Source organism: Carettochelys insculpta, chromosome 15 (genome assembly GCF_033958435.1).
Source record: "Carettochelys insculpta isolate YL-2023 chromosome 15, ASM3395843v1, whole genome shotgun sequence".
Classification (NCBI taxonomy): Eukaryota; Metazoa; Chordata; order Testudines; family Carettochelyidae; genus Carettochelys; species Carettochelys insculpta.
The window spans coordinates 3,453,666-3,474,790 of NC_134151.1; the positions used below are offsets into that span (position 1 = coordinate 3,453,666).

A 21,125-nucleotide genomic window follows, 5' to 3' on the forward strand; every position below is an offset into this window, starting at 1 on the left:
GCCTCCAGGAAGCGGGGAGAGCAGAGTGTAACATGCAGCTGCTAATCTCACACAACATGGCAGGGTCTCCGCTCATGTGAAGGGGCAGTACACAATGCCCAGGAGGACACCACCTCATAACATGGGCTCACCACAAGAGGCCTCCAATGAGCACTGCGAGACTTAAACAAGATTTGCCACGAGCCTTAATGTCCTCGGGAACGAATGGCAGCGTCTTAGCAGGATTATATTCGTCTCGCCACATTTTCTTGACCTTTAATCCAGAAGTCAGGTCCTTCCCAGTGGTCTGATACGCCTTTCTGTAGTACCCAGAGGCACTGAGACCTCATCTGGGGTGAGTAAAGTCTCTGCTCTACAGCCTCAGCTGAGATCCAGCTGGCCTTTAGCTCATGTGGTCAAGTGCAGGGCTTTAGACCCTGTGCTCACAGGTTCTATCCCTGGGGCTGGCAAGCTGGGTCAGCTGGTGCTACATTTCCATTCCCAGCTCCCCTACTGCTGCCTCTGGATAATTCAGTCTGTGTGTGAGTCTGCCAAAGCACATTGCTGGCGTGCTCCCTCTGGGGACAGCCACACCCAGCTTCAAACCCTCTGGACTGGCTGGTTTTGAGGTCACATTACAGGCTGGTCACACCCATAATTGTCCAACTGCATGACATCCCCTGCAGCCGGGAGGGATAAACCTGAGGCCAGCCATGTGCAGTTAAAAACAGTCGTTCATTAACTACCGAGCACACACGCACAATCAAACTCAAACAAGACGGCTCCAGCAATATCATTTCACAACCTCAGGCCGGGCTTAACCGGCGCGAGGGTGGGAGGTGCATTGAAAGAACATTCCAGTAGCACCTAGAAGCCAGCTCCATTGCTCTGGGCGCCCGTCCCTGCTGCTCACGGCTGAAGACGACAGACAGCAGGTGAATGCAACAGATGGAGGAGCTCGAGGAAAGCCCTGCTCCGCAGCTACGGCCAATACCCTCTCTTCCCCAGCCCCATCACCACCAATCTCTTTACTGGTCCTAGCAACCGTCCCGCCGGTCACAACTTGCTCCAGGCAGCTCTCCCCTGGGCTGTCGGGCTCCCTTGGTCCCTAAGACCTCACATCCCTCGGCCAACCCATCCCCTTTCGAAGCCACGCTTGGGGCCTCAAGGTGCGGCTGACGTTATTAGTGTTGTTTTCAATGCAGAGACCTTCGCTGCTTCCTTTCTCCTCCCTGCTTTTGCTGACGAGTGCTGCCTTGGTTTCCTTGCTGCGGCCACAGGCCATAAATCAAATCGCATACTCTACTGAGGCCCCAGGAGGGAGGAGGTACGGGCCCCTGATGGGCTATTAAAGTAGGAAGTTGCTACACGTGAAATCTTATACCCTTGCAGATTCCACACCTCTCTGGGTGTCTTCAGGCAGCTGTGAATGATTCTCTAAGGAATTGCCTCTGGGTGGCTGGATGAGAAGGAGAGTGGATCTCCCTCCAGGCAAGCTGCTGGTGCACCAGCCCCAACCACAGCTTTAAATCCCCATCGCTGGGACTGAGTCCTGCGATCCGTGGTCGGGCAGAACTCCCAGGGCCTAGAGGTAAGATGGCCTTGCAGTGGAAGGCTACCGTAGAGGGCTACAGCTGAACGACACGCTCTGGCCTGGCAGCCCTCATTCGAGGCCCCTCGGGATCCGGGAGCGGGGGTGTCCTTCCATTGGTTTCAGCCAGCAGTGGCCACCACGCACTCTGCGATCGTCAGGCGGCAGGTGCTACAGTAAGATGAGGATTATTTAGCTTCTGGTTTTAATTATTTCCAAAGCTGGGCTCAAAACTTTCACACACCAAAATTACCTGCCACTCATGGCAGGCGAGTTTGTTGAAAGCCCATCCCACAGAGAGTGCATGAAGCAATCAGAGCTAAGTAAACCCTCCTGGCGGCAGCTGGGCCCAACCAGCCTGCCCTTTTTCCCCCAGTTTATGGAGAAGCAGGTCCCTGCTGGGGAAATTCAATAAAATAAAGCGGCGGGATAAATAACACTCACCGGCTGAACCGCAGGCCAGGTGGGGTTCTTCTGACCTATCTCTCTTTTCTTCCCCTTCCATTTTAACATTCCCTTCTTCTCCCACTCCACCAGTCTTCAGCTTTCGAGATCTCCACACCAGGCTGTTTCCTTCCTGCTTTCTCTGGAGTTCTTTCACCTTTTTCTCCTCCTCTTCCTGCCTTCCCTTCAAAGCAGAACCCTGCTCCTCTTGTTCTTTCTCGCCTCGTCGATGAGAAGAGGCTGTTTGCATTGCAGGAGCACTTATGGGTCCCAGGGATCGAGGCCCCCACCGTGCAAGGTGCTGTACAGGCGCAGAACAGAGAGAGACGGTCTCGGCCCCCAACTGCTTACAGTTTAAGTGCATGTCCCCTTTCTCATGCAGACCCCAGCTCATCCCATGAGCCCACTGGCCAAGCCCCAGCCTGCCCCAGCCCAAACACAGGCTCTATGACAAAGCCCCAACCCAAAGGACAGACACACACGATTCACGCAGAAGATGGCTTATCTGGAAGAATAGCTCAACCACTCCCTGACTGTCTGCTTCTGAGGCAAGTAGTTATCCTTCAGCAACAAAAGGGCAGGTGGCCCAAATCAGTAACAACCCAGGAAGGCTCCCAGGGACGGTGAGGAGAGGAATGGTGCCAACTCCCTGGCCCTGGCCTCCAGCCCTTCGGCACTGGAACCAACAATGATAGACCCAGTCCAAGCACCGGAACCTCTCGGGTGGAATCCTTCCTCCTGCGGGAACCGTTTCTTTAGCCCGACTCCCCAGAGGATGACAAGCACGGTCATCCCTTCCCCAGGGCTCCACACCTCAGCCGGGCCACATTAAGGCAGCTTTGCCAACCGATGCCAGCTGAGGAGGAAGAGATGTCTGGGCTGGGGGAGCTGGAGACACGGGTAGAGTCTCCTTGCTGGGAGGGAACAGAGCTAGGAGGGAGAGGAGCTACTTCATGTTCCTAAGGCAGCTTCCACCCGCTTCCCCATGGACAGAAAACACTCTCTGTGTGCCACACAGCCGAGACAGCGCCCATGGGAGAACCTGAGCGCTGGCTGACAGCTGCGCATTGAAATCTACGGCCAGAATGGCTCGTTAATGTCATTTACTGCATTTCATTATTTTGGAGAGGGGGAAGACAGAGAGAGCAAGTGAAGACAAAGGTCCCCAGTCTTGTGACCCGGGCGAGGTTTGCCTGAGTCGGGAATACAGCATCAGTCTCGGCTTTTCCAGCATCACCACTTTCCCAATCACTTCCTGAATAGCCCCACTGCACCCCCCAGCGCAGAGGTGGCACCGGGCAGGCCAGGCACGTCACAGCCGGCTGGGTGTTTTGCATGGTTCGGGGGCTTTCATTGCCATGTGGCTATATCTGAGGTTATTCTGCGTGCCTGTCTGCCTAAGCTGGCCAGCTAATGCCTCCTTCCCTGCAGCTATGCCACTGAATTTCAGAGAAGCCAGTGGAAAGAAAGAGCCCTCCAGAGGCCAACACCGTTTTGGCCCACTCCATTTTACAAGCCAGTGAATTCGTTGTATTTTTTGCCTAACTCCAACACAGCTGCTGGTCCTCCATTATGTTTGGAGCCTCTAGTTTCCCTGCCGGGAACTGTGCACATGGCAGGATCTCCAGCCTGGGAGCTCTATGGAAAAATCAGACGCAGCCACCGCGGCGGACCAGGCTGCAGGAGCAGCTGCAGTACATACTTGTCAGCATTAGGGGGCACAAGGATGGAGTCGGAAGAGGGAGGTGGAGAGAAGGAAAATAGTGAGGAGGAGTTTGATGGGCTTCCAGAAATTAAGGACCCACTTTAATCTTGCTGGGTCCAACTACAGCACAAATCAGCTCACTCCAGGGTGGCGTACGGTCTGGATCTCCTCTCCTGCTGTTCGTGTAGCAGGTGATGAGTCCATTCCCCCTCCCTGGCCGCAGGGCTGAAAAGCCGCCATCGGAAGAGGCACCGGGTGCCTTCAGAAGCCGCTGGGCACAAGACCTGAATGCAGCTCCTTCCATCGCATCCCCGCGTCCCCTCTGGGCCGCTTTCGTCTTCTGCTTCCAACAGCTCTGCTTTCCCCTTCCCGGCCTTGCTGAGGCCAACCCACTGGGGGCACAGGGCAAAGGCCCCTCGGGGTACGAATTAAAAAGAACACACGCGCCCCGAGCTGGAGCCGAACGTTGGAATGGAATGGCTGCACAGATGCTGGGCAGGGAGAGTTTATGTTACGGGCTACATGAGTTGGCCTGGGACACTCAGACACGCTGCCTTGCTCATGACTCCAAGATCATCTACATTAAAGCTGCATAACCCTCAAGTCCTTAGTAGCAAGCTCCTGTGCCGGGCAAGGAGAACCGCAGGTCCAGCCTGGATCTGGAGCACGTTACACAATCCCCAGGAGAGCACCTCCACTCACTCTCCTTGGGGCTCTCCCAAAGTCAAGATTACCATCCTGTCTCCCGCTCCGGCTAGCTCTCACTGCACTGCCACAGCAATTAGCACTGAGCCAGGTCATCTAGTTACACCCATTAGCCCAGTTGCAACAGGGTTCTGGAAGGCAGCTGTGACCTATGCTGGGATCTCTGAAGGTTTGGCTCCATTAGGGAACATGGTAAGGTACATGCCACACCGAAAACCCTAGCTGGCACTTGCAAAGGGACCTAAAGGAGTTAGGCACCCAGCTCTGGCTTCCAGATGAGTTAGGCACCTGACTTTTCCCTTTGGAAGTCCCAGCCTCTAATCACAATCCCCAGCTCTTATCATCAGTGGATCTCCGAGCTCTTTACAAAGGAGGTCAACGTCCTGAACCCTAGTTCATGGCTGGGGAACCTGTGAGACAAAGAGAGGCAGTGACTCACCCAAGGTCACCCAGCAAGTCAGTGGCAGAGCATGACTGAAGCGACTTTATCCAATTCTCCAGCTAGTCTAATGTGTTTTCCACACTTCTAAGAGGTTGCTGGGCTCTTAGAAGATGTGTTGGTAAATTACAGCTCAATAACAGCACAGAACACTGAGAGCCAGGACTGTTGGCTGGAAACAAACTTTATGGGACCATGCTAAGGTTCTGGATGGGCCCTCGGGAGACCTGGGCTTAACTCTTAACTGAGCCACTGTGACATGAAATAGCAACCTCCAGCGCCCCCCGACTTGGGCTGGGCTCCCCCCAGTGCCACTATGAATACGCCTGTTCTGCCCCTCCAGAGCCTCATAGGCAAATACCATTTGAGCCACTACCAGCATGCGTGGAATAAAGGTTAATAACGGCCCGTCCCAGCACCCCCTGTTGGAGAGGTCAGTGCTGTTGTCCCCATTCTCAGGGATGGAGCAGTGAGGTTAAATGATTTGCTCAAAGCCGCTGTGGTCGCTGGGAGAGATGGAGAAGATGGGCCAGAGGCAGGAACATTAGCTCTCCCCAGCCTGGAGCACTATTGCCTCGGTTCCCCTCTTTTTCAGGGCTCCTCAAAAACTGCACAGTCCAGCTACCGTGAGGGAAGTCCCTGGTCATGGAGCTCCAACAGAACCATGAAGTAGCTGGTCTGGAGCTTCCGCAGAGCCACCTGGTTTGGAGCACCCCGGGGTTTATTCTGTGGGGTGGTGGGAAGGCTGCCAGAATAATGGAGGAACTCCAGAACAGCAGCCAGGATGGCGTTCTCCACCCCTTAGCAGAAAGGTGCTGTGTTCTCTAAGCTCTGCCCATTAAAGCAGCTGGTGGAACCCCACTGATATCTTGCAGAACTAGGAAGTTCAGTGAGAAAAGCAGCAGCCTTGTAAGTAGAGAACTGGTATTCTTATCCTGGGATTCACCAAGCATCTCAGAGCACTCCCAGAAGGCAGGTGGTATTTTTTCCTTCCATTTTACAGATGGGGAAATCAAGGCACTGAGCGATTAGCACAACTTGCCCAAGGTCCCCCAGAAAATCACAGGTAGAACCAGAAACCACCCTCGGGGATCCTGACTTCTATCCCCATCAAGAGGCCACACCAATACCCAAGTAAAGCCCATTTTGTAGGCTTGTGAGGTCAGCATCCAAATGAACTGAAAAGTAGACCCAGGATCGGTCCCTCCATCCAAGCCACTCCAAAGAGACTTGCCACATAGCATGATAGAACACTAGGACAGGAAGGGACATCCAGAGTCATTGAGTCCAATCCTCTGCCCTCTCAGCAGGACCAAGCACCATCTAGACCATCCCCGACAGGTGACTGTCTAACCTGCTCTTAAATATCTCCAGCGATGGAGATTCTACAACCTCCCCAGGCAATTTACTCCAGTGCTTAACCACCCTGACAATGAGGAAGTTTTTCCTAATGTCCAACCTAAATTTCCCTTGCTGCAGTTTAAGCCCATGACTCCTTCTCCTATCTTCAGAGGCCAAGGAAAACAATTTTTCTCCCTCCTCCTTGTAACGCTCTTTGAGGTACTCGAAAACTGCTATCCTGTCCCCTCTATGTCTTCTCTTTTCTAACCTAAACAAGCCCAGTTCTTTCAGTCTTCCCTCATCGCTCATGTTCTATAGACCTTTAATCATTCTTGATGCTCGTAATTAGCCCTTGACCACCGTTGGCCAAAGGATCCTGGGCTTCGTCTCCCGAAGAGGTGCATGAAATCAGCCACATAGATTTGGGACTGTTTTGTTAGCAAACGTCAAACAACCATGGCAACATGAATGCACCCACCTTATCTACCCGGTGCACTGCATGGAGAAATTTCATATGGGAACATGACGGTCTGCATGGCTGAGATCAAAGACAAAACATGGACGATCGTTACGTGGTTGCCAAGGGGCTATTATATACCCTGGTGTTCCAGTCAAGCCCATTCATGACAGGAGGTTAGTAAGCCCACCGGAACAATCAGGAGAAGAAGCAAGATGATGGGGAACTTGCTGAATGAAGAACATTAATAATTTAGCACCTGGGTCCAGCTGATTCCCAGAAGAACAGAAGGAGTGTGGCGTAGTAGCGTTCTAAATATAGACCTAGAAATATGGACACATGTAACTTCCTGATTCTATCACAGCTACAATTTTTAATTATACACCCTGCTAACATGGCTAACCCTGTCCAACCCTCATACCACTTGTTTACCGCTATTTAAAAGCATTAGCATCTTTGTGTTGTCATTAGGCTACATATAAATAGCATGGAAATTGTATACAGTATTTAAAAATATCCTTTTACTTACCTTTGGCAGGAATGGCTCTGAAAAATGCATTGCCAATGTTATCATATTAATACGTGGTTAAAGCATAACTTTTCCAGTGGGCTTGCAGGTAAAGAGCTTATTTCGTATCGTGCTTATGGTAACCTTGTTTTTCAATTGTTTACGTTATCAATTATAAAGCATTTGAGGTTAGCAGAGAGATTTCAAAGCATTATCAATACCATGAAAGCTGGTCTATTAAGTCTGCAAACAAGATTCCATTGGTAGGTAATGCCATTGGTTTATGTACCTAGTATCAGAGCTGCCTTTAAAAACACAGAGGTCATTTTCTCATGCACACTCAGAAAATTAAGCAGTAAATAACAGACTCTGTACTTTTGTCTCTTACTCCGTAATTAGTTGGGGGGAATAAACCAACAAACTCTTCACCCCCAAGCCTGCATGGCTGGTCCCCTCTTATAGCCCCCAGGAACTTGGTGGCGTAGCAGGAAAAGAATTTATGAGTCTCCTGTTCCAAAAGCACAAGCTGCTTCAGCTAAGAGAATCTTTTTTTTCTGGTTGTGGTATAAGGACTATGGAACATGGTTGAGCGCTTTCTACTAGAGGATAGCCCCGCGCATTAGCTAGTTGACTAGAAGTCTGTTTTGGTTCCATGCCAAGAATCAAGAAACTAACATTTGATCATCATCTCCAGGTTAAGACGGAATGAGATTGGACATGAAAAATTAACTGGAAAATATATTTTTAAGAACTAGCGCTAGGTTATTTATTTGGTGTCATCTTACAGTGCTGGCCAAATTGATGCGGCTGTGCAGCAGGTGCCCAGGTGGTGTCAGGACACTGAAGTCAATGGTGTTCAGTGTTCCAGGGGGAACCCAAGGTGGACACCGGCCTAGCTGGCGCTACACCTGGGGTGCGGCCGTGGTTCCCAGCGCGGTCAGGGCCGGGTTTGGTTCAGGGCTGGCAGCACAGGGCTCCGCGTGGGAAGCAGGCGGATTTCCCACGGCTCAGGCCCACAACTCGCGGGGCAAACCGGGCAGGGGGAGGCTGCGGCCCAGGGGAGACCAGATCCGGGCCAGCGGGGGCCGGGGGGGGGGTCTGGTTTGCTCGGCTCGGCTCGGCTCGCCTCGGCCGCCGATCCGGCCCAGCTCTTGGGTGCAGCCGGCGCTGGCCCGCGGCCAGGGCAGGGTGTGGAAATGACACCGCCAGGGCGGCGGCGATTTCCCTAATTCCGCGCCGCCGGCCGGGCATTGGCTGGAAAGTGGAGCAGCGCGTCGGGCGATCGATGGGGATCGATCGGGCGGCTCCGGCTGCCACGGGGACGGGGACGGGGACGGGGCTGGGGCTGGGGCTCCGCCCGGCGAAGTTCGGGGGGCGCCCCCGGCTCGGACCCCCCGGCCGCGGGCAGCTTTCCACAGGCTCGGGGTGCGCCGCCCCCCGCCCCCGGTCGTATGGGCCCCCCCCCCGGGCCGAGCCCCGCGCGTGCGGACACGCGCCCCACGGGCGATCAGTCCCCCCCGGGCGGCTCGCAGGGCCGGGGGCAGGGCCCGCCTGGGGCGCCACCGCGCGGGAGAGCCGCCGGTGCACGGGCACCCCCGGGGGCCGCAGCGCGGGTGGGGCAATGCCCCGACCAGGCGCCGCCCCGTCTCCCTGGGGCTGCGGGGATCAAAGGGCTGCGCGCAGCTCGCTCCGGGAAGCACGAGCGTCCCCCGCCCCCGCCCCCGCCCCCAGCTTCAGGGCCCCAGCCTGTCTAATCATTAACCTTGGGCCTGGGCGCTGAAGGGTAACCGAGCCCCCGGGCTCCCTCTGCCGCTCCACCGCCTCCCCCGGGAGCTGCGGGGGCTGGAACCGGCCTGGGGCCTCGTGGGCAGCAGCAGCGCTCGGCAGCCTGCTGGGCCCGGGGACAAGCCCGTGCGGGGGGGGAGGGCTTCGGAAGCCGGCGGGTTGATTGACACCCCCGTGTTGTGGTTCACTTCTGCGGGGGGTCAGCCCTCCTCCCAGGCTGGTGCCTGAACTCTCTGGTTGCAGTCTGGCTGCTTGGGTTGGCCTTGGTTGTCAGCTGGCTGGGAATAAATCAGACAAAAGAATGAGCCCTGGCAAAGGACAATTCTCACCCTCTCCGGTGGGGCTGGCTGCTCCCCCGTGCAAAGCCTGCTCGGAGAGACTCTGGCTTCCTCTCTGCGACTGTTAAGAAACTGCGGCACCTCAAGAACTAACAGGTACTTTGGAGCATAAGCTTTGTGTGGGCAAACACCCGTGCATTTGACAAAGCGGGTCTTTGCCCACAAAAGCTTATGCTCTGAAATATTAGCCTGCGAGGTGCCACAGGACTTCTCCGTGTTTTTGCAGATACGGATTAACAGGGTTCCCCCTCCAAAACTTATTAAGAAACTGTTTGCCTCAAGCCCTTTTAAGGTCCTCCCAGGGAAGATGTGAAGCAGAAGGTAATTAGTATTTTATTAGTAACGCTCCTATTAAAAAACAGGATGGAACCTTGAGCATACTAGGCTTAATCTAGTTCTTGACTCCCCCACCCCACCCCTCTGCTCTCTGATTTGCTCCCCTTGATCATTTTTTTCCCGATTTGTCCACCTTGATGACTGTTTTTGGTTCTCTGTGTCTTAAATATTGAGTCGGTTCTGGTCTGGCTATGGGCTGAAGAAGTGGGTCTGTCCCACCGAAGCTCATCACCTAATAAATTATTTTGTTAGTCTTGAAAGCGCGACTTGACTGCTTTTTTGTTATGATGGAACCTGGCTGCTTTTTCTCACTGGCTGTTTTTAAATAGGGGAGGGAGAGTTGGCAGAGTTTAAGTCTCAGGGACCCGCACCGACCGGTCCATGGACCACTCAAACGCTGACTTAAATGATGCTTTGGCAACACAGCTAAACTAATCGCAAGGCCCCGATCCAGGCTTAGCCGTACCGGTCTGACCAGCACTTGCAGTTGGGCAGAGGTCTTGCAACAGCAATTTCATTTTGGGCCCAGTCGTTGGAAAGACGAAGATGTGATGATTTCGGGGATAAGGGGATTGGAAACGTTTGTAGCCCTCCTGGTTGCAGAGCAAAACTTGAAATCACAGCCCCTCAAGGCCCAGGAAATGAGACAGCAAATGAAAAGCCATCCAGCATTTATTCTTTTTAAACATCTGACGATTTTTAAGCCCTTCACCGTGTGCGTTTGGGAGCAGGGTCTCGGGTTAGAAACAGCTGGGGTCAGTGACAGAACAGGAGGGGTGACCGATGCCAGCAGTGGGGAGGGCATGCAGGGGGAAACCACCCCGAGGGGCAAGGAAGGGGGATGTGCAGGCAGCCCAGGTAGCAATTAAAATTTTGGCCAGCACATAGGGGGGCGGTGCTCCTTCCTCGTGCTACCATACGCCCCCCACACACTGCAGGTTATTCAAGCGCCCGCATCACACCCGCAAAAAGCAAACGTGCTTGGACTGCCGGAAAGCCACTCCGAGAGGGATTTCTCCAGGGCGTTCTGCAGCGTGGCTCACCTGTGAAATAGCTAATGCAGACACCGAGCCCGCGACGCTTTAGTAAATGCCAGAGTTACTTTTTCGCCCAGCTGCCTTAGCTAATGGCCGAATTTCCCGATGCGCTTTTCCGTGATGGCTGTTGTGTTCGCTGGGAACGGCTGCAGGGGTTTTAACCTTCCGGCTCCGGAGCCTATTGTGTTTCAGTTCCTGCCATGCACCAATTTCCCCTGGGAGAGTCTCCTTCCCTCTTCCAATTCCCACAACCTCCCTGGACTCCTCAGTGCTGGACGTTTCCTAATCTTATGCCCATAAGTCCCAGTAGGTCCCAGGTTTTACTGCATCCCACTATTGTCTGATGCCAATCTTCATAACAATACTGTGGGATCCTCTTCATTGCGACCCCCCACTGGACAATTTACCATCCAGATTAACACAGGTGGCCATTTAAACGAAAAAGGGCTGTAAAGACATGAAAGGGATAAGGATGCTGCTCTGAATAAAGGTGATGGGTTCTGCAGTTCAGAACTGGTTCGTCAGTTACTCGGCTCCACACTGGAATACTTCCAATTGGTTCCAAGGAATTATTCCTGAGCTGCACCGCCGGGTGTGTGAGGAGGAGTGGACCCTGCCCCCCTTCGCTCTCCTTTTTAAAAATCTTTATTTGGCAGCTCTGCCCTGAATGGATTTAGAACTGTGCTGCTATTTCGCACCTGTTTACTGCCACTTATCCCAGGCAATAATGGGCGCACAGCACTTCTGCGGCTGCTTTTCAAAGGTATGGAAGGTCCAAATCAAGGGGAGTCAGGTGCCTACGTGCCTTTGAGGGTCTGAGTCAGAGGTTGTGTGACTTGACCAAGCTCATGTGGCAAAGCAGTGGCAGGATACAGATTCCAGTCTCGGGCTGCTAATCAGTAGACCACAGACAGGGTGAAAATCTGCCCTGTGCACAAGGCCAGTACAAGACCTAGACACCAGGTAAATCCCAGCGGGGGCCAGCCCAGCTCCCAGAGGGGACAAGGTTAGAACCCGACACCCTGAGAGTTAGGAAAGTGCTTTGAGTGCGTAAGGAGCTGTACAAATGGAAAGTATTCTCGTCTAGGATTTCCTAGTGTTCCCACAGCACTTGACCTGGTGGACATAAGGGAGCTAACACAGAATCACGTCAGCCCTGTGAGAAGGAAACTAACCCCTTTTACAAGGGGGAAATGGATGCAGAGATGCAACCTCCCCAAAGTCACGGCCAGACTTAGAAGTCAGGACTTCTGGGACTGTACCAAATCCTTAGCTGATGTCAGTCAGTGTCACACCCCTGCTGTCAATAGAGCTATGCTGCTTTACTCCAGGTGAGGATCCTGGCCTCCTCCACCAGGCTACTTAAGGCATCAGGCTACTTAATTTGAACCCCCGCACCACCACCACCACCACCACCACCACTGGTGTTTAATGCTCTTTAAATATACACGTGGGCACTGTCAAGCTAAATCTGTCCTGGCCAAATGCAATTTTCCATGAAGAACTTCTGTGACTGCTGCAAAGACAGCCACTCTGTAAAATAATAAAACACATGATTGAACAGGGATGTATGTTGTAAGCGTGATTCAAAAGGCTAAGGGCACACCTCTATAACTGCGCGCTCCACGTGGAATGAACGAGGCAGGTAAGTCACTGGCTGAGCAAGGGAAGCGCAGAATGAAAGCAGCTGGGGATGGAAAAGACCTAATCATTCATCCACTCCAGTTCCCTTGCCAGGGCTGGCTCATTCTCTGCCGTATATTTTCTGGCGCTTCGGCCAGCAGCTTTAGAAGTCCCAGGCAGGTTGCTGTGCCGTAGCCTAGAGATTTCACGATTAGACACTCCTGGTAGAGTAAGTTTTCCTTTTCTTAATTACACCCAGCACTAAGTATGCAGGGTTTCAGGACACTGAGCTGGCATGTATCCATCCCAGGGCCTTGGTCTGGCAACAACCTTCTACAAGACCCTAATCCTGCACCGAGCTTCACAGCCAGGGTTCCCTCTAATTGTTTCCATCTATGTATGGAATAAATTTTCTTATGTGCACCAAGGTTCATGTGGATGTGCACCACCATAGAAACACCTGCTGCCAGCTGCGGGGACTCTGCTAATCAGCTGGGCAGCACCTGAATTTCTCCTGGGTGGCTGCCCATGCACTCAATTTACAGGGAACACCTCTCATGGCACCCGCCCGGAACCCCACAGATGTCTGTGGTTCCCTGTGTGGGTGCAGAGGTCTGACTGCCTGCCGTTCATGGCAGGATCAGAGCAGCAGTCTGTCCGGTCTCCCGCTGCGCTCCCACTCCTTCTCCAGCCGAAGTCAGGGATAAGACTCCCAGGGATTTCGAGGAGGGCTGGCTTGATTTCTGCTTATTAAAAACACCAAAACATAGGCCAGGTGCAGGGGATCGTGTGTCCTCTCCCCCAGCTGTTCCTCTTGCCTTGTAGTGAGCATGCTCTGTAACATAGGCGACGCTCTCACTCTGCTTCTCCTGCCCCTGCGATTGGCAGGCGTGGGTCATCTCCGAGAGCGTGGCTAATAGGGCACATGGCTCCGATCTAAATTCCACAGCTGTTACTTTCCGTGGCGCGCACGTGGTGCACCATTCCAGCAGACGTACCGCACGGGCGGCTGTTACGGAGCCAGCCCAGGGATCTCGCCATCGGGCTGGAGGTTTTTTACGGGATCCAAGTGGCAGGAGAACGTCTGAGACCTCAGCCTTAGGCCTTCAGGTTAGACATCAAGAAGGTACCAGCGCTGGTCTCAGACACGTTCCCCATACACAGGCACCCTCCATCACAGGTGCCACAGCAAACAGGTCAGGAACCGGGGGTGTCCTGTGATCCGAGCTCCCCCCTCACACCTACAACGGCTCTATCCAGATACTGACGGGTGAATGTTGACGCTTCACCCACTCAGATCTTGAATCTCCAGAGCTTTCACCCCCCCCAAAGTCAACTCACATTAAAAATAACAAAAATAGCTCATTGTTTAGGGCGAGACTTTCAAAGACACCTGGAGGACCTCAGTGCCCAGCTGGGCATCTATATGCAATGTGATTTGCTCCATTCGCTTCTAGCTTTGTTACGTCCCCATCTTCCTTTCAGACACACGGTTCAAGGATCTTCGGAAACCACTGATGGAGAAGAAGGGCTCAAAGAGAGACACTTGGAAGTGTTAATGTTTACACCTCTGCTGGCCTCCCTCCCCCGTACCTGCACCCTCCCAGTAGGATGGCACTTTTCCTTGGGGGAAAGAAGGCAATTCCATAACAAAATGCCCTACACCTCTCTTCTAGCTGCACTCCTAGGTCAGCCACTCCCGCAGTAATGATGCAACCCAGGTCTGAAATAGATGTCCCCTGCCCTTTCACCTAGTGGACTTTCATCCCCCAGGCCAGTCCCCTAATGCATGTTATCTAATCTCTGTTAAACACATCCCTCCACCGCGCCTCCCTGAACCTCTCCTGGTAACTTCCTTAGCCTGACTGCTCTCATGGGTTGCACATTTTTCTTCCTACTCAATTGAAACTCCACATTCCTTCATTTGAATCCAGATTGTCTTACAATGCGTCCTTGGTTCAGCCCCAGATAAGCACCACCCGCCTTTAGAAACCTGTCTGCCGCGTATTTGCACAGAACTGTCATAACTTCTCCCTCTGCACTTCAAACGCTCGCTAAGCTAATCCCAAGCAGCGACGGGAGGGGCCTACGGGTGACTGGACTCTCTCCATGGGGAAAGCCTTTCCTCGGCCCATGGAGATCGGAAACAAAAGACACAAGAAATGCTCCCAGCCTCTGTGATGTGCCTTCTCCAGGATGGATGAAGGGGAAATGAGCTGCAGGACCCAGGTGGATGTCAGGGAACGCATAAGGAGCCTGAGGAACCTCAAGGAGCTTGCCGTCGACTCCGAGGATTGGATGTCTTGGTTTAGAGGCACCTTATAGACTAACAGATATCTCAGTTATCTCTGCGTCTATAGGGCGCCCCAGGACTCCGTGTTGCTCTCGAAGATACAGACGAACACGGCTACCTCTCTGATACTTGGCTTAGAGGGTTCTTCTCGAAGGTGACCAGCTGCCCTTTTTTACCAGGACAGCCCCTTAGTTAAGCCGCCTCGAAGGCGTCCCAACTTTAAGAAAATGGGCAGATTGTCCCGCATTTTGCAGAGCTTCCATCCCCCAGCTCCCGGTGGCTTGGGCCCCCAGCTCCTGCTGCAGGGGAACTCCTCCGTAGGGCAGCTGCCCCACTTCCTGGCCACCCAGTGAGCTCTGCTGCCTCGTTTTCTGACACCCCAGGCCTATGGGAGGCAGCTCCCACTGCAGAGACGCTCCTCTGGGGGGTGGCTGCCCCATTCCCTGGTGCAGTAGGAACCCCTGCCACAAGGCTGCTGCAGCGTTCCCCGACGCTCCCCGCTGGGTGGCTGTGAACCTCTTATTCTAGGCATCCCCCCGCCAGGAGGTTGCAGAGCCCCCTTCTTCCACTCCCCCTCAGAGACAGAGGCCGTGGAGTCCCCCATCCCTGTGCCTCACCGGGGCCCTGACATGGGCCCCTCCATCCCCGGAGGCCAGTGTCCCACATTTGCCAGAGAGCAGAGCGGTCACCCTATTCTCCTGTCTCCTGGCACCAGGGTTTGAGAGCAGGTCCCACGCCCTGGCTGTTCCGTCCCCGTTGGCAGATGCTCCCAGCACAACCCTTCCAAGCCCAAGATCTCAGCCGCCCCCCTTGGCCCTAGGAAAGACTAGCAGGTTCTCTGGGGCCTCCCTCGGATTCTGAGGTGGCCAGGAGGGCAAATCCTGAGCGAAGCAGAGCTCTGCCTTTCACCAAAAGGCTGCGTGTCTCCCTCTCCCCTGCTGCTGGCCCACGTCAGTGCAGGGTCATGGACACCAGCGCTACCAACCAGCGCCACGGGTCTGAGCCGTTTGCAGCTTTCCTCTGGCTGAACTGGGCTGCTGACCCTGAGGCCAGGAAGCAGTGGGGTGGAAGAAGCCACTTTCCAATGGTCTGATCTTGCTGCAAACTCCCCGGGCGAGGTCCGGCTGGGCCGGGGCTGCCTGGGTTTGCCACGATTCACCTGCTGTCCTCGAAAATCCCACGCAGCTTCATCGAGCAGCTGGAGGTTCAGAGTCGCTCCCAAGGAGCAGCTTCAGGACGCTGGGGAATAGTCCCCTGCAGAGAGCCGTGCAACCCCAGCAGGACTGTACCCGAGCCGGCACCTGTGGGTCGGTGCCCATGTGTCCTGCTAGACCCCACCATGGAATAACGTCCCAGAGCCTGGGTGGTTCAATCTCAGCAGGACACCCCTCCTACCCACACCTCTGTCCTTCCCCTCCCAGCGCTGCCCCTTGCCCCTGCAGCCTGGCACCGGACCCCCGCCTGACACCGCCCCTCCATTGCCGCCCGCTCTCCCGGCCGGAATCACAAAGGAGATGTCGGTACGTTGATGACCTCCCCTGGCCTGGCGTTGCCGGAGCCCTGCTCCTGCCAGGCCGATCCCTCAGGCGGGCAGGCCCTGGTTAGAAGAGCAGTCGCCCCTCTCCCCAGCTGCAGCACGCTGGGACTTCGCCGAGTGAGGTGAGAGGAGACAGCCCCTCCCTCACCCCGCACGCCCCATGGGGCAGGCACGCGGTGCAGGGCGCCCACACGCTCCCAGCCGGCCCTTCCGGTGGGCCGGCGCTGCCGGCTCCTGGCACTGCGCCCATCGCCCTGCGCTGCCTCTCCGCAGCCGGCCGGCTTCTGGTGCGGCTCCCTGCTGCCCTAGCCAGACACAGGTTCCCTCCTTCTCTTCTCTGGGCGCCTTTGTCTAGGGCTTCCCCTGCTGCGTCCGCTCCTCAGAGCCCCCCTCTTCCCCGGGGGAGGGGTTCTCTTCTCCCGCTCTTCCCCGCACCCCCCGGCTCACAGCAAGGGGCTTTTTCAAAGCCTTTTCCTCTCATCTTCCTCCACAGCGCAGCCTCTGTACAGACCCACGCACCAGCTGGGCCCCCCGCCGGGCAACTCCCACTGCCCCTGCTGCGCTGCTGCCTGCACAGCCTGGCTGCCGCCTGCATCCCATCACCTGGGCTCTGCAACGCGCGAGCTGAGGCCTTAAAAAAGAAACGGACCCCCCCCCGCCTCCATCTCCTGTTTGATCCTCGTGTGGCTCTGGAGCTGGGCCCTGCCTGCCAGGACCACCCACCCCGGGGCTTGTGGGGGCTGCGTCCCAGCCTCCCAACACAAACAGCTGCTTCCAGCCAAGACCCGGGCACTGGCGATGCAGAGCTGAAGGAGCTCAGTGTTCGAGGAGGGGCAGGAGCGAGCCGGTCGCTGAACGCCTGGAGGGCTCAGACACTGGGCAACACTCACCTAAGGGCCCTTCCCAGCTCAGGCCTGGCCTCCAGCATCACAGGGTCCCCTTCTGCCGGCCAGCGCAGCCTTTCTCTGCAGCAGCCGCAGCAGGGCCTTGTTTCCCAGCTCCCTGGCTCACACCATGCCTCGCCCCATGCCAGGGGCTCTGATCCCTCCCGGCTCAGACCCTGCCCAGCGGTAGCTGCCAGCCTGCCTTGCTGTCCCTTGCTCCCGCACTCAGAGTCATGCCGGCAGGAGCATGAGGAAGCCAGGGAGTGCCCCAGTCTCCTCCAGTCAAACTCCCTCACCCCACAAACCCCCAGTCATCCTTGTCCTGCTGCGGCACAGGACCTCCTGTTTGCTCGTCTCCCTCCCCTCGCTCGGCTCAGCTGGGCGCTGGGGGCCAGGATCAGGAATGAACCTTGTCGCCATCTGGGCCAGGTGTTCACCTCGCGCGTCTCCAGCACAGCTGGGCAAATATCACCCACCAGCACGCGCAAACATTCCTCAGCCTGCCCCTGGGAGCCCCCCAGGCCGCTCCATTCCCCGTGGACATTGGCCCCACTTCACCAAAGCTTCACGCCCAAGAAGAGCCAGAGCTGTCCTTCCCCAGCCCCGTGACCACACATCCACCTCGGGAACAGCCGGTCAGCCCTTCGGCGAACACCTTATAGGGTTGGAACCATCCAAGAGGGAAGACAAACAATATCACATCACTTTAATCACACAGCAGATCTGCAAAGCAACAGGTCAGCTGAGCCGAGTTTTGGAGCAACCCACAGGCTGCAGCAGGGTCGCTCCTTTGTTAGATAATTTAACATAATGAAATTTTCAACTATCGCAGGCCTGGCCAGTGCTAGAAAAGTATCTTCAGATCCAGTTAAAATCGAGCCCGTTAAACCCCTCAGAGATGGATTTAAACCAAGGACAAGTCAACCCTGGCTTATATTGATCTAGTTTAAACTGTCAAAACAAAAAAGCAGTCAAGTAGCACTTTAAAGACTAACAAAATAATCTGTTAGGTGATGAGCTTTCGTGGGACAGACCCACCTCTTCAGACCGTAGCCAGACCAGAACAGACTCAACATTTAAAGCACAGAGAACCAAAAACAATAATCAAGGAGGACAAACCAGAAAAAAAGATCGAGGTGAGCAAATCAGAGCAGGGGCGGGGGGCGGGGTCAAGAATTAGAACTGGACAGACTTCAAACTCTCTCAGACAAAGAGTTAATGGGCACAAAACAGACATCAAAACACTCCTGAGCCACAACCAGTCAGTCGACATTTTAATGGAGTGGGACCTTCTGTTAATGACACAAGAGTTTGTGTCTTGTTGAAGAAGAATTTTCACTCTGCTTTGGAAAGAGAGGCTGATGAACTCTCGTTCATATTCAAATTCGACACATTAACACGTGGTTTGAACCAGGATGCAAATTTTCTGGGACCCTATAGGGGCTCTTTTGCATACTTCACTTAATCTAATTCTTGATCTTCCCCCCACTGCCCCTCTGCTCTCTGATTTGCTCCCCTTGATCATTTTTTTCTGATTTGTCAACCTTGATTACTGTTTTTGGTTCTCTGTGCCTTAAATATTGAGTCTGTTCTGGTCTGGCGATGGTCTGAAGAAGAGGGTCTGTCCCACAAGAGCTCACCTCATAAATTATTTTGTTAGTCTTTAAAGTGCTACTTGACTGCTTTTTTGTTTCAGTAGTATATAGACTAGCCCAGCTTTCTCTCTGTTACTAGGTTAAACTGGTGACTTAAGGCTTCTCTGCTACCTTAACTCCATCAGCATCGGGGGGAATCTGGCGCTGAGGTTGTTCGCAGGTAAATTGCAAACAGGAAAGCCGGGACAACCTTGTGGGCTGTATTGTTTGCTCTGAATAGTACACAAAGTTCAAGTTTTCCTCAAGGTCCCCAAATGAGGCCTGTGGCTCATTACACAGTTTCCATCAAAAGCCAGCGTGCGTTCTCCTCTTCACTTTGGTTGCTAAAAAGACAAGACAGGAAACACGGCAGATTGTTGCCCTGAGACTGGCTGTTGGAACTGGGACCAGATACGTTTACATTTACGGCACTTTCGTTGACTAGTGCTCTGGTGAGGTTGTATCTGATCGCCCGAGCAAGGGTGGCTTTAAAAGAAAACGAAAAGCCCACAACAAAAGCCGCTGACTGTGCCTCTACGCACATGGACCAAGAATTTTATTATGGGGAAGTGGCAGCCTCTCCCTGGATAAAACTGGCAGCAGTTAAGAGAGTTAATAGGCAGCTAGATGGAACGTGCAGCCGAGAATCTAGGATCGATTCCTAACGGTGCGCCAGGCACCAGCGTGTGCCCGGAGGCGAAGGTGGTTCTGACCTGGCAGTCTTTAAGCCCCAGCTGTCACAGCACACAGATGCATGTCACCGAAGACCTCCTGCTCGAAGGCAGCTCTCTTGAGCACCTGGAACTGAATAAACCCTTACGCGTCTGTCTACGCTGCAGGCAGCTGTGTGAGAGAAGCCACATGGGTAGCAGCCACTCGTACATACCCAGGCGTCCGAGTGCGTGGGGCTAGATCGTGCGTCTGCCCCGGCCCCTGTCCCATCACTGACATTACGGGCCCATAGCTGGGGGAGGCCATTTGCAACGGGTGAAAATGCACCTGCTCCCCATCGGTTTCTCTTCCTTCTACCCTGCTGTGCTGTGCAGGGGGGAGCCCGTAAGGCATGGTGGGGGAACCCAAGGCATCCTGGGAGCTAGAGCTCCTTGGCCAGCACCCTGCCTAGACAGCTGCCCATGGAGCACAGAAGGAACTACTTTTCCCAGCATGCAATTGGCTGCTAGTAACAAAAAAGTGAGCGTGATGAGGAAAGATGGAAACTAACCATGAACATGTCCTAGACACCGCTCTACACTTCTTGTCATGAAAAGGAGTGTGTGTTGCCTAAAATCTGTTTCATTGCTACTAGTCTATATCCAGTCAACTGAAAAAACTCTGCAGACAAGGACTGGAATATTTCAGAATATTGTTTTTGACTTAGGATATTACAGCGAGATCCCAGAAGGTAATTCCTATCAAACTTTTATCGCTGTATCCATTTGTCGTATGCTATAAAAAAATGATTTTACCAATCACTGGTTCAACTCGTTTCATCAACCTCCCCCTGCCCACACTCACTGCATGACTATTTTCAACTCCTTTGTATTTAAAAAAGTGTGGTCCACTTTTACGAAGAAAGCGCGCACACCGAGAGAAATTTGTGCACATGGGCCTGTACTCTAACTCGGACTGGGTCAAAGTTAGCTCAGTTAGGTCTAGGCATGTTGCACTCACACCTGCCGACGGCAGCGTAGACATACCCGAAGTGTGATAGCAAGTTACGAAGTAAGGAGGGGGCTCCCTTCCCCGTCACCCAGCTAGTGTAGGTTGGTTTCCTGCACCTGCGCCTCAGCACACCATCAGGAGGCAGTGGTGCTGGGCCCAAAGGTGCACAGAGCTCTGAAACTCACGAGGGCATGAAATTAAGTTATTTCTGCGGCATATTGGAAACTGTGCTAAGATTACCAGCCATCACTTGACATAGAAGGGTTCACATTCTTGCTAAGAGCGCTGTAGCAGGAGATCGGGGACTCCAGCAGTCAATCTGCAAAGGCAGCCTGGAGCAAGGTGGGGTAAACTGTGCCCCTCTCGCCCAGGGGGAGCCGTTTTCTTTCTCCCTCTGCTTTACAGTCCCATGTATCAGGGTCCCTGGATTCTAAGACATAAAGGCATTTTTAAATTGCAGGCTCACCAGTTCTGCCATTATTACGGTGGACACCAATAGGCAGTGGCAGGAGATAACCAGACCAGTCTATGAACTATGGAAAAAACCCAGAAGGTTCTGGTTCGGAATAAGGGGTGGGCAAAGGTTGCTGCTGCCCCAGAGTTTGGCTCAAGCATCTGGGACCATCGTGGCAATTGTAGTGGTCAGCTTTTCTAAATATCACCATGCGAACAGGGAGCTAGGAGAGGGTGGGGTGGGGTGGGACCTTTAATTGGATGCGGCTGTCATTACTGTGTTTTAATGCTCATCCTTAACTTTGCATGACTACACTGGAGAGATTCCCAGGGGGTCACTCATTAAGCCTGTGTAGCAGGGTAATTATTGCATA

At 54.0% G+C, this 21,125-nt stretch overlaps 1 long non-coding RNA gene across 1 annotated transcript; it reads right to left on the reverse strand.

Moving 5' to 3' along the window:
• Window positions 1-771: 771 nt before the first annotated feature.
• On the reverse strand, window positions 772-9,095 carry LOC142021103 (uncharacterized). The gene is made up of 4 exons (XR_012647595.1): window positions 8,932-9,095; window positions 6,683-6,742; window positions 2,015-2,315; window positions 772-1,741 (listed from the first exon to the last, which is right to left on the reverse strand). It is a non-coding gene; the product is annotated as an uncharacterized LOC142021103 (long non-coding RNA).
• Between the last annotated feature and the right edge of the window lie 12,030 nt (window positions 9,096-21,125).